The sequence below is a fragment of the Sphaerodactylus townsendi genome, linkage group LG02 (genome assembly GCF_021028975.2).
Source record: "Sphaerodactylus townsendi isolate TG3544 linkage group LG02, MPM_Stown_v2.3, whole genome shotgun sequence".
NCBI classification, from domain to species: Eukaryota; Metazoa; Chordata; class Lepidosauria; order Squamata; family Sphaerodactylidae; genus Sphaerodactylus; species Sphaerodactylus townsendi.
In genome coordinates this window covers 92,025,257-92,037,456 of record NC_059426.1, presented here as the reverse complement: position 1 = coordinate 92,037,456, position 12,200 = coordinate 92,025,257, and positions in this window count along the sequence as shown.

Below are 12,200 nucleotides of genomic sequence, written 5' to 3'. Positions count from 1 at the left end.
CCCTCACATTGCCACAGCTTCGTCTCTGTTAGTTGCCATAGTAACATCTGCCCCCTCAAATGCCATAGAACCACTGCTGCAATGCCATAACAATGACATCATGCTGCCAGAGCTACAGCCCAGTAAGCTGTTTCCCCATGTCATAGAAACAAATAGCCAAAGAAGCACCTTACAGTTCACAGTATTACTATAGCAACATGAGTATATGATATAACAATATATTATGCTAACACCAGTTTAACACTCTGGCCAAAGGAATTGCACCCGATGTGCTAAAAGCCAAACAGAATAATGAGGAGAAATGTGTAAATATAATTATACATTAGAAACAATTCTCTGATTTGGGCCCTTGAAATATGATTTGAGGAAGTAGGACTCGAATTTCAGGTTTTGACAAGACACATAAGCTACTCTAATTATGTATTTATTTTATTTTTATCTTGCTTTTTGACAGAAAGCATTACAGAACATAATTAGTTGAAGCTGCGTGAAGGTGTGTGCATACAATACAAACACATGTCTGGTAGTGAGGAGGAAGCTGCCAATTTCTGGAAAGTAAGTAAAATCAGGAAGGGATAATTTCAGAGGGGGTATTAATGTTTTTTGGCCAAGAAAACAAAACAAAACACCAGGAGTCTCATGGCACTTTAAAAATTAATTCTGAGACCAAACATAGTGATTACAAGGTTGGAGTAGTTATTTATTTTAAACATTTATTTTAAACATGTTTATGTTACCTTTCCAATCAGTTTAGGGACCCAAAGGTAGTGAACAATCTAAAGCATTAAAATAAAGTTTTTAAAACATTGAAGTAAAGCTTTTAAAAACAACAGTTAAAATGCATACATAGTTCATACACAAAATACAAACTCAGGAAGTAGAGTCACCTAGGAATACTGACTCCAAATCCCACTTAGCCACAAAGTTCACTAAGTAGGCTGGGAGGTGGGGGGAGGCAGACTAGAGCAATTTTCCCTTATTCTTGGTCTTGGATGTATGCTTTATAAATCACTTCAGTTGGCCTTACTCTGAACACATGGAATACTAGAAAGAGGAAAGTGTGGTGTAGTGCTGACAGTATTAAATTTGGACAGTGGGTCACAAATTTTTTCAGGCTGTCATTCCCTTTGCTCCCAGGTCACATCACTTGTGCCCCCATAACACATGAACATGCACTTTTTTTGGTATTAGGTCTGCCGCAAATTCAAAATAACTTCCAACACTGTAAAAACACGTATGTATTTCACAAATAAAACATGACCCACTAAAAGTAAACCAATTTATTGAGCTGTTTTAGCAATATGAAAGGGTATGTTTGCATCACACCCAGTATGTCTTCACAGTTTTAATGGATGTATGTGCTTGATGCAGCGATATCAGCTTTTCAACATTTGGTTAAGGCACTAAGAAGAGGTCTTAGATGTCCACATTCAGTAATTTTCTGTTTCTCTGCTTGGAAAGAAGCTCAGCTTTACTAAATATGATGTTGTGAAGGTAATAAAGTACATCTTGACTTTGTCCCACAGTACAGGGTAGCGCTCAGAAATATCTTTTTTTCTTTTGAGAGAGAGAGAGAGAGAGAGAGAGAGCCATATAAATAGAGCACAGAAACTGAGCAACAAAGATGTCTTTACTGGCTCTTTTCCTTGGCTCCTCCCACCCCGCTAAACAGCAAGGAGAGTGTTGCTGCTTTTCCTTTAAAAAAATCTTGCCTTGCAAGGCAGCAGTGACAGGGCTCTTTGCTTTGGCTCCCCTTCCCAGGGCTAAAACGCAAGGAGAGTACTGTTGCAAAACAAAACAAATCTTGCCTTGCAAAGCAGCACAACAGAATTCCTTGCCTTGCTCCCCCTTCCCCCTTTCACCAGGATACACAGCAAGGTGAGTGCTGCTGCTTTTTGTTTACAACTCACCAGTTACCAGAATGGAAAGACAACACCTTTTCCCTGCCATCTGGCTCAGGAATCCCTGCCCCATCCATCTACTGCCCCCTACTGCTCCAAAATCCCTCACTGCCCCCTTGATGTTTGCACCACCCCCAGGCATAGGCAGAGTGATGGGACTCCAAGAGCTCAAGCCCAGGGGATTATATGGTGGGGCGCATTCATCTGCTCCCTCCTTCCCCTACCCAGGAGTGAGGGGCTGGAGCATTTCTGCTGTGTGCTATCTCCTCCTCCAGTGCCCCCCAACCATCCTCCATCTCCCATGAGCTGAGAGAACCTGCCTTGTTAGCTGGCATGGGATTTTTGAAAGTCTGCCTTGACTGCCAGCTAGAGTTTTTGGCTGCTCTCTGCAGTCTCTGTTTAGACTTGCTTGCTGCCTGCCTGATGAAGCCTGTGGACAGGCTACATGCTGAAGGAGCCCTCCCTCTGTATCCCGTTGTACGTCCCTTCCTACTCCGCTGTGTGGCCATGCTCACAACCAGAGCCAGCTTTTGCTTGTTCTGCAAAGTGGATGTGCAAATGCTTCCACAGCATAGCCCTGAAACAATAAGTTCTAAAATTTACAATTCAAAACAAATGTCTCCCTTCATTATTAGTTCCCATGCAAATATCAGTTGCCTTAAGCAAAGTGTTAAAACCTATAATAAAATGTCAAGCTTCCAGCTGGGCAGCCTTGCTTCGTTCTGTTTTCCATTCATTCTACACCCTTCTGCCTCTAGAGGCTCCATCCCTTCCTGGCTCATCTCATTCCTATGCAGGGGTTATACTAGCACTGGGGGCCGGGTCCCAAGAGGCATGTGTTGTTGTACCAGACAAATTATTGGTAAATAAGTTTTAGATTGTGGTGGTATGTACCATCAAGTCACAGCTGATTTATGGTGACCCCGTAGTGTTTTCAAAGTTAGAAATGTTCAAAGGTGATTTGCCCTGGTCTGCTTTTGTATCGTGACCCTGTATTCCTTGGTGGTCTCCCATCCAAACCCAGCTTAGCTTCTGAGATCTGACAAGATCGGGCTAGCGGTGCTATCCAGGTCAGGGCAAGCTTTAGATATTAGGTAGTAATTCCATCTACACTGACAGCTTCTGGATGTTATTTGACAATAGGCATAGATTTTCTTGGACCCTTTACTGCAAATCTGTCTCGATATTATTAGGAAAAGGTAAATTACTTTGGGTCCCCACTGGGAATTGAAGCACCCAGCAAGTAAAAAGTGCCAAAAAGTATGGGGGAAAGTCACTCTCTATTAAGACATTTTTCAAAAAAATAACTCTTGATTGCTATTAAACAGAAATCATAGTAAATAAGAACAGCTGCAACCTTGATTAGTTATTTAAGTTGATTTTAAAACTTTTCATTGCTAAAAGGTGCTTGTGATTAATTCGATAGCAGGGTTTTTTTTTAGAAGATTAAGATCAATTATTTGAATACATGGACTTACAATAATTTTAGGGAACAGGCACCAACTCAGAAGAGCTATTCCCACAAGAAAGAATGTTGTTTTAAGGGAGCAGCAAATTACATGCATATCACCTTAAAACAAAACAAAAAATGTTTTCCTTAGATATATTGGGTTATTCATATGCAAATTTATTCATATTTACTAAATAGAATGCAGATAGATGAGACAAGGATGACAACTGGAGACTAATTAAGAACAGAAGGCTATCATATAATAATCTTCTGGTACTAAATTAGTAAATAGTGTTATTTGGAACCTAGAAAAACATGTTAGATCATGGGCCTGTCACAGTTGTTTTGAACAGTGTATCTGCAGTGGTTATAGTCACAGAATCTCTGTATTTTCAGTATATTTGGCTATAATTTTGATGGTCATATTCCATTAGCATGATTGTTCATGTGTTTTGGATTATCATACTGTTTTTATAGTACAAGATTCTATAAAGTAATGTTTCTTCTTTGGTTATGTTTGCTTCTTTGACAACTTTTTAATGGAGTAATTAATGTAGACATGCCATTAGTACTTTCCAACATTGTAGGGACTGCTTTACAACAGAAAATTTATTAATAGCTTTAGTAATAATAAGCAAGAGCATTTTCTATACTGCAAAAAATGCCAACAAAAATGTTAGCTGTATCTCATAAACTTGCTGAAATCTTGTTACATAGGTAAATTAATTTTACAATATAAATGAATTAATGAGGGTATAATCTAGCAAAACTCATTTCATTGATTTAGGTGGGAAAGATCTAAGCATTGGCATGACTCTCCCACTGAAATAAGTGGAACTTAAAAACTGCTTACTATGCTGTAACTGAAACCAGTTCCTACTTGTACAGTTTGTAACATGATTCCACCCAAGGCTGTACACTGCGTGCCTAATATGCATCATAGGAGTATCCTATATTTATTATCCTTTTATAGAGAAGGACAGGAAGTACTTAGGGAAGCATTTCAGGAAGATATTATTTATCCACGTATATGAATCAGATGGCAGTCATGAAGGGAGGTTCTAAATAGTGATGAATGATCTTTTTGAACTTGACCTCTGCCACATAAACAGCAGAGTCATTCATCCTGGAAAACTAGGGAAACCTGCTTAGGTATTGTGGAAATATTCAAGGAAGATCTATTTCAGCCTTCTATTTAAAACATATTTTGTTTCAAATATGGCAGTTTGTATTTAAGTCACTACTACTTTTTGATAGCTTCACCCATCAGTATACACTGCAGATGATTGCAATTGCAGAACTAATGCAAACAATGGTCGTTTCCCCACTTACCTCGACCACCCTGTGCTGCGCGCTACTCTCAGTGCGCGTCGTTTCTGGCACGCTCCCGGGCTTCCCAACGACCTTGGGGTCATCAAAAGGCGCCGTTTTGAGGAGCGCCAGGAATGACGCGCGCTGAGGGGGCCCAACAGCGGCAGTGTCAGGGCGGCTGCGTTGTCGCCGCCCCTGTAAGTGGGGAGTGCCGGGGAACCCCACGCTACTTGGCGACAGTAGCATGCAGCAGATGGTAAGTGGGAAAACGATCTATGTCACCTCCACAGTAGAAGTTATTCTTATGGATCCTTGTTTAAAGTATCCACTTTATACAATGTAAAGGTTCACAAACTTCAAAAACTTGTTAAACCTGGGAGCACTTTCAGGGTTTTGAGAAAGGAAATTGAGCATCACCACAAAGTGATGGGGACACTGCAAAAGATTGGGAAGTCACTTAACAGGCATACTGTTTTCAAATGGGTACACTCTGCAGACCCATATCTGATGTCTGCTAGGTTTTTCTGACCTGCTTCTTGTTTCCAGTGAAGTGAAGAAAACCCAGGATTAGTTATTTACTTTGGGAAAGAAGCAAATGGGCACCAGGAAGCACATCAGTGGGCATCATGCTGCCCATATGTGTGATGCTGGGGATCACTGTAATGTCATGTGATTCTGGTTCAAAGCATAAGTACTGATCCATAAGCATGGACAGTGGCAGCACTGTGCGCTGATTTATAATAAACATCTGCTACAACAGTCCAAAAAAGTATTATGGTAGAAGAAAACAAAATGTAGTAAACATTAAGCACATTTTTATCACATCCAAAGCAGTACAGCAGTCTTATGTATCTGGAGAAAAACTGTTGCAGAAGAATGACAGTGTAATTCTATCAACACTTTCCTGGGAGTCAGACCCATTGAATAGCCTTGCATGGAATTCTGCTTGGAATTACTGTCTTTATGTATCACTGCTTCCAATATCACTTGCTTCCCCAGTAGCAACAATAGTCAAGATAGTCCCGGCATAGAACAGCAAAGTATCCTATGTTCAATTAGCCACAAAAGTCAACTTGACTATCAGTCAGTCTGTTGATTGACATTTCCAGTTCCTACTGATTTTTTCCTTAAGAGCTATCTGTTACCATGACAATGGCAGGACCAAAAAAGAATCACCAATTTTTAATTGAATGTTTTAATGGTATAAAAGATTGTGAACTTGGCAACATGATCTTGGTGCTTTTATGAGTCAAACATTATGGAGAAATTTAGTTTTATCATCCTTCGTTCTACAGAATGATGCTATGCTAAAGTAATGTTGGGCTTAAAGGCTATTATGATCATTCTTCTCCTTACCTATGCCAAGAAAAAATATCCCTTGATCATGAATTGCATGTTTTCTTACAGTGACATGTATCTTAAACTTTGCATTTCCTTCAAATTAGATGGCATATTTGATTTCTCAACTGAAAAGGCTGAATCAAAGGGCTTGACCATGAATAAATTCTTTTATTTGTTAACACTTTATTCTGTGCAAGAGACTTTCATTAGTCTGCTAAACTATTAATAGAATTCCTAGATAATGGGAAGAAGAATCCTTTTGGGAGGGATAAAAGGAACATGGGAGGAAGCCAGGGGAAAGGAAAGGAAGGAGAGAGTTAAGAAGGATGCAAGAGTGCTGTAAACTACTTGCCATTAAAGTCTATCTGCTGGAAATGACTGACCTTCATATGCTTCTTTGCTCCATGGGTAATTCACCAGGGCACAGGGCTATCCTGCAAGGATGGTGGAGAGGGGAGATGCTCACAAGATGGTGGAGAATGCAGGACTCTGTGGGCATTGCTAGATAGCAGGAGTTCTATATCCATTAACCACTCTCATCTACTGTCTGTTCAACTACACACACAAGGGTGGGTGTCATTCATATGTTTCCATTACCACACAGAAACTTATGTTGTCATGCAGACTGCTGTGAAATGGGGACCCCACACAAGGGAGGTATATTTGGCCAGTGTCCTGGAGCTTCCCTACCTGGTACTCATTGGAAGGGACCACCTTGAGAAAGCTACTAACAGCTACTAGCAGATAGTTTTCCAGAGCTACTAGCAGTTGCACAAACAGCCAGGTGCTTGAGGCACATCATGCCGATGACATGTCAGAAGCATAAGAGGATACCCCTCCCAGACTGGGGGCTCCCAAGACCAGATGGTGGAATGATTAGGGGATCCAGTGGTCCTTAGGCCTTAAGGAATCATTGCAGCACCTAGTAGACATAAATGAGGGGTCATCCAGGACAGAAGGGGGGGGTCAGTCACCTCCATCACATACAGTTGGAGTAGTATCCTGGGGTAAGGGGCAGAGGTCTGTCAGCTGCTAGTTCCTCAGCGGTACCCCCACCCCCAAAATGCTGCAGACCAGCCACAACTATTCATGAGAAGGTCATCAAGGGATGAAAAACACATTGACCCATATCCAAGCCCATTTCTTTTTGTGTTCATTAAGCTGGGACACAAAGGTCTTCTGGTGGTCCTGTGAAATCTGTCAACATATATATAACCAGATGCTCCCTCAGGCCCCACTGGCCCCCTTGCCAGTAATTCACATGCCCTTGGGCTGAATGGCCATGGACTTTATAGGGCCACTACCCAGGACTCCTCAGGGTGCCCAATATGTACTCATCATCATGGATTATGCCACCTACTATCTTGAGAACATTCCTCTATGGCAGGGGTAGGGAACCTGCGGCTCTCCAGATGTTCAGGAACCAATTGGCCATGCTGGTAGGGGCTGATGGGAATTGCAGTTCCTGAACATCTGGAGAGCCGCAGGTTCCCTACCCCTGCTCTATGGAGAGGGAAGTTGAGGTGCGCTGGGCCCTCAACAGGTTCTTTGCTGACATAGGAATCCCATGGGAACTTATATTGGACCAAGGGATGCCCTTTAGGGCAACAGCAACCCAACAACTTTGTAAGATCTTGGGTGTGTGCCAAATATTTTCTTCCATGGCCCAACCCCAGACAGCCTTTTAAACTCTTTAATCAAACTCTAAAGGCAATGTTAAAGAAGCTTGCCTAGGACAAGCCTTGCCAATGAACCTCTTTCTCAATCCCCTACTCTGTGCTGATCACAAGACACTCCAGGCCTACACCAGGTACTCGCCCTTCAAACTTCTGTATGGGAAGAAACTCCACTGAATCCTAGCGATGATGGAGGAATGATGGGATCCTCAGCCCCCTGAGGAGGAACACACTGCTCCTACCTATATGTAAGCCTTACTTTCCTATGTGCAGACAGAAGTAGCCCAAAACATATGCAGAAGATCCATTTTGATGAAGGGGCCCACCTGAGGACCCTGAAGGTGGGGGATCCTGTCCTTGTCTACAAGAAGGTCTAGGGTCCCAGCCCTATCTCACATGCTGGGACCTTTACCCTACGATGTGCAATGTGGGTCCTCTGGTTGCAGCCAGAAATACCTCCACATTAATGACCTGAAACTTTGGCAGGCTTGAGACCTCCCACATCATGCCATCTAGCAAATGGTCCCAGGGAATTGAGTGAAGAAGTCCTCCCATGGAGGGGAGAACAGGGACCTTCAGAGGAACCAAAGGTGGATGACCAGCACAACTGCTCCCAATGCAAACAACTCCGCCAAGTCCTGTCTCAACATCCTGGAGTCTTCTTCACACCTGGGCTGAACCCCAGTCATCCAGCATATGATCAAAACATCTCCGGGACAGGTTGCTTCATCTGTGTAGAGACCCATACCACAGCACCAGAGGGAAGGGATCCATAAGGAAGTCTAGAAGATGCTGGAATTCGATGTCATCAAGACCTCCCGTAGCGGCTGGTGAAGCCCCATCATATTTGTTCCAAAGCCAGATGGAAGCATCCACTTTTGTGTGGATTATCAAGGGGTCAATGCCTTGGCCAAGTTCGATGCCCACTTGATGCCCCAGGCAGACCACCTTTGTGCTGCCAAATTCTTATCTGCTCTGAACTTGATTAAGGGATATTGACAGTTGCTCATGCAATTGGCAGACAAGGAGAAAACTGCCTTTGCCACCCTGCATGATCTCTACCAATTCAAAACCGTGCATTTAACCTGCATGGAACAGACATTGGCACAATGATATAAAATGGCACCCTCCTCCCCTTCACCCAGCCGAACTCTTCCCTTCCCACAACTACCCCACCCCTGCAAAAAAACCCAACTCTGAACACACATAAACCTTTCTAGTTGTGATTGCCGGCTGGCAAGACACTGGAAGTGGTGTGGACAAGGCCAGGGAAGGAGTGCTTTGAATTTGTTTGACAAGAGGACCAGTCTTATGCTAAATGTATCATGAATTATTCATAACCGACTGATCCACACTTTAATGGTAAATTAATTGTAATGATTCAAAAAAGATACATTGTTTTTATTGTTTCTAGGTTGGCTATCCTACAATTCAGATTCCTTTAATGTTTTACTGGTACCTACTCATCCACTACTTCATCAACTGTCTTCTGTAAGATCTAAATGTTATGAAATTGCCCAGCAGCCTTAGTTAAGGACCGAACTAGATGTGATTCTTTTTGACATGCTGAGTTTGGTTCCACAATCTGATTCTCACACTCTTACTGTCAGATGTCAGTTGCTGGTTCTCAAGAGCGGTAAGGGCTGAGGCGTGAAGGGAAGGGAGTTTCAGTCTTCTTCCAGTATTATTTTTTCGACCAAAAATTTATATAAATGGGTCACACACAGAAATGAGAGTCATTTCTTCAAATTAAAGGGTTAAGTAAGACATAAAATGTTTAACAAGTATTAAAACGCTGAGATTTCCTCATGAGAATTTGGCATCCATCAGTCTTCAATTGTTTAGGTAATCCAGAATGGCCGCTGCAGTTTGGAATATATTCTTGAGTCTCCTTTCCTTTTATTGTTCCATTTTTATAAGCTAAGATCGGAGTACTTTAGAAGTGTATCTAAATTGTTCAATACATATTCTGTGCTGTCCTAGTATAACATCTAATCAGATCTCAAGATTCATGGAACCAATCTATTTCACATTTACTGATAACTCTATTGTTTTCTCTCTTTGCATCCTTAATTTGCAGCTGCTGGGCTACTATAAGTTGCACCATCTGCCAACAGCAGATGGAATCCTAGCAAATAGAAAACATGGTGAAGCGATAGTTATGAGTCAGTAAACTCTCCCATTTAAGGAAATAGGTAGTTTTCTCTTCTTATCAATTAACCTACACCCCAAATTTTGCTTCTCTCTTGCTTTGCTCTGGAACAAAGCAAAATACTTTAAAACACATTTGAGTCCCCTGCAATCTTTATATTTGCCACACATCTCACTTGCAAGGTACACTGTTTCCTCATGATGATGATCCTCCATGAAGCAATGAAGAGACATTCAGAGTGGCTATGGAGCATCATTTCCACACACCATATATCTAGTTTCTCTGACCAGCTTTCATTTTTTTTATAAAGTGGAAAGCCTTTTCATTGGAGAGATAAGAGAAAAAGCATGCCTAAGTAACAAAAGTGCTACAAACTTTTTAAAATGAAAGCTAGGAATTTACAGAATAAGTGGATAGACTGTTATAATATTATAACACTATAGTGACATATCATTTACTGATTTCTAATGCTGGAAAAAGTTCTTTGGAGGTGATGGTATGATAACAGCTGCAGGGACTGAAACCAGTGAAATGGCACCACTGTGGCCAGGACCTTCCTATCCACATGGCATACAGACATATATTTCCAAAAAGATACAAGCACATCTTTCAAAAAAGATAGTACCAAACCAAGCTGGGAAAGATTGCAGCAAAGAACATTGCCATGTTTCTTTCCACAAACATTTTGCTCAATGTTGCAGAGCTGCCTTGACTCCACCTGCCTGCTTGAAGACTCTGGAACAATCTTTCTAAATCCTGTTACAATATCCATGAACACATGCAGCCAGTTACCTTATCTACACAGGTGAGTATAGTATGCTCTATCTGGCAGCAGTTGTCAACATTCTTACCTACTGCCTGAGATATTATACCCGAATTGTGAGTGCTTAAACTTGGGCCTTCTGCATCCTCAGCATGTATTCTACCACTGAATGAAAGCTCCTGGCCACCCAGATAGGTGAAAAATGGATTGGATTGATGGAATAAAGATGGAGTAGGGAAGATGCAGGTAACAACTGGGAAGCAGGCAGTAGTAGTGATCATACATGTGTTTATAGTAATATATGCCCGGCATATGTATAATAAACTTGGAACAGTTCTATATGATGATCACTAGTTTATTTTATTTTTCTTATTTTGATTTTTACCCTGTACCTTTCCTGGCTAAGCCAGGCTCAGAGTGGCTTCAAGCAATCAATGCATATAATAACACCACATGCATTTAAAAGCATAATTCTAATCTAATATTATAAAATACCAGTTTACAGTTTAAAAATTCAGATGGCGTCCTAAGCTACATAGAACAGGCCCAAAGAATTCACAGTGAAATGGGAAGAGGAAAATTCATGTAAGGAAGGGAAGGGAAGAAAGGAGGAAAGGAAGAGAAAGGAAAAGAAACCAATCAGGAAGGATTGGGAGAAGGGCAGAAAGGGAAAGTCCATGTTGGGGCAGGGGCAGCGGGGGGGGGGGGTTCCTAAAACTTAATCCTGACAAAATAGAGGTGCTATTGGTGGAAATCTTTGCTCAACAATTGTGATATTTCCTATTCTGGATGGGGTTGCACTCCCCCTAAAGGTGCAGGCTTATAGTTTGGAGGGGCTTCTGGAACTGGGACTCCTGTTGGATAAACAAATGGTAGCAATGGGCAGGGGTGCCTTTCACCAACTTTGACCTTTCCTTTGTGGGAAATATCTTAGCTATGGTGCATGCCCTTATATATCTAGATCAGGTTACTCAATACACGCTACATGGAGCCACCCTTGATGACTACAGTTTGTACAGAATCCTGCAGCCAGAATGTTGACTGAAGAGGGTCATAGGGTCTGTATCACTCCAATATTGTTCCATTTACACTGGCTCATAATTTGCTTCCAGAATCAATACATGGTGCTGATATCAATCTTTGAAGCTAATATTGACCTTTAATGGCTTGGGGCCAGCATACTTTAAAGGCCACCTTCTCCCTTTGTTTTATGAAATTCAAATTTCAGGCTGTCTGGGAGTGGGGGCAGCCCCCTCCCTGGACTCCCATGGCCTCTGGCGTACCTCCCTCTCACTTAATAGCTCGGAAGGGGAGGGAGACAATGAGCCATGGCCAAGGGGACTGCCAGGGCAGCTGGAGTGGGAGGAGACACCCGGGTGGTCCGATGGGGCTGGCACAGAGCTGCCCAGCTTGGTGCTCAAGGATTTCTTTAGCTCATCTTCTAGCTGTTTAAGTTCCTTTTCCAATTTTAGTTTATTGTCTTTTTTCTTTTTATTTAATCTAATTTTCTGTCCTATAATTGTTCCTCTAACTACCACCTTCATTGCATCCCAAATAACTTCTCTTTTTTTGAAAGAGGTTTGATTATGTTCCCAATAACATTTCA